At 43.0% G+C, this 1,299-nt stretch overlaps 1 protein-coding gene across 1 annotated transcript in view; it reads left to right on the top strand.

Moving 5' to 3' along the window:
• TCEA3 (transcription elongation factor A3) overlaps positions 1-1,299 on the top strand; it is a 41,550-nt gene that overhangs the window by 31,738 nt on the left and 8,513 nt on the right. The window lies entirely within an intron of this gene.

Consider the following 1,299-nt stretch of genomic DNA (forward strand, 5'->3'; position numbering starts at 1 on the left):
ACTGCACTCCAGTCTGGGCGACAGAGTGAGACTCCAACTCAAAAAAAAAACCCAAAAAAATACATAGGCCAATTTTATCTTCGCACCAACTGAGAAATATTTCTTATCCCCATTTTACAGATGAGGATATTGAGGCTCAGAGGAGTAAACTGATTTGCCCATGCACACAGCTAGAAAGAATTGAAGCCGGGAGGCAAGCTGTCTGGCCCCAGAGCCAGATGGTATGTGGAGTATGATATATGGAGTGTGTGGGTATGGTTTGTGGAGTGTGTGTGTGGAATGTAGGATGTATGGAGTGTGTGTGTATAGTGTGTATAATGTCTGTGGTATGTATGTGTGGAATGTGTGTGTAGTATGTATGATGTGTGGAATGTGTGTGTATGTGGTATGTGATGTGTGGTGTGTATGATGTGTATAATATGTGCGGTGTGTATGTGTGGAGTGTTTGTGTGGTGTATATGATGTGTGAAGTGTGCATGTGTAGTGTGTATGATGTGTGAAATCTGTTTGGTGTTTAGTATATGTGTGTGATGTGTAACATATCTGTAGGGAGGGTGTGTGTTATGTAGTGTATGTACATTTTTCTGAGGAGAGGGTCCATTGCTTTCCTCAAATACCCAAAACAAACAACAAAGAACTCTGCAAATGGAGAACTTGGCTCAGGTGGACCAGTGTTATCTTTCTGTCTAGTTTAAAATATTTGATCTTTTTAGGCAAATAGCAACATATGCCCAGAGTTATAAATTGCAACTTGGCTTTACAGTGTCTTAGTCAATTCAGGATGCTATAACAAAAATATCATAGACTAGGTGGCTTATAAACAACAGACATTTATTTCTCACAGTTGAAGTGAGACGTCCAAGATCAAGATGCTGGCAGACTGGGTATCTGAGGGCCTGCTTCCTCATGGCCATCGTCTCACTGTAACCTCACATGGCAGAGGGAGTAAGAGGTCTTTCTTGGGCCCCATTAGAAGGACACTAATCCCATTATGAGGGCTCTGCCTTCGTAAATGAATCACCTCCCAAAGACCGCCCCTTCTAACACCATCACCTTGAATATCAAGGAGACCTTCATCCTGGGGCTATCTTTTGCCCCAGGAAGGACGTTTCTATAAGAAATACACAACAGGACAGGCATGGTGGCTCATGTCTATAATACCAGCACTTTGGGAGACTGAGGTGAGGGAATTGCCTTAGCTTATGGGTTCGAGACTAGCCTGGGCAACTTGGTGAGAGCTCATCTCTACAATAAATAAAATAATTAGCTGGGCATGGTGGCACACACCTGTAGTTCCAG

The sequence above is a fragment of the Carlito syrichta genome, unplaced genomic scaffold (genome assembly GCF_000164805.1).
Source record: "Carlito syrichta isolate Samal-C Ts95f unplaced genomic scaffold, Tarsius_syrichta-2.0.1 Scaffold305620, whole genome shotgun sequence".
In the NCBI taxonomy this organism is placed as follows: domain Eukaryota; kingdom Metazoa; phylum Chordata; class Mammalia; order Primates; family Tarsiidae; genus Carlito; species Carlito syrichta.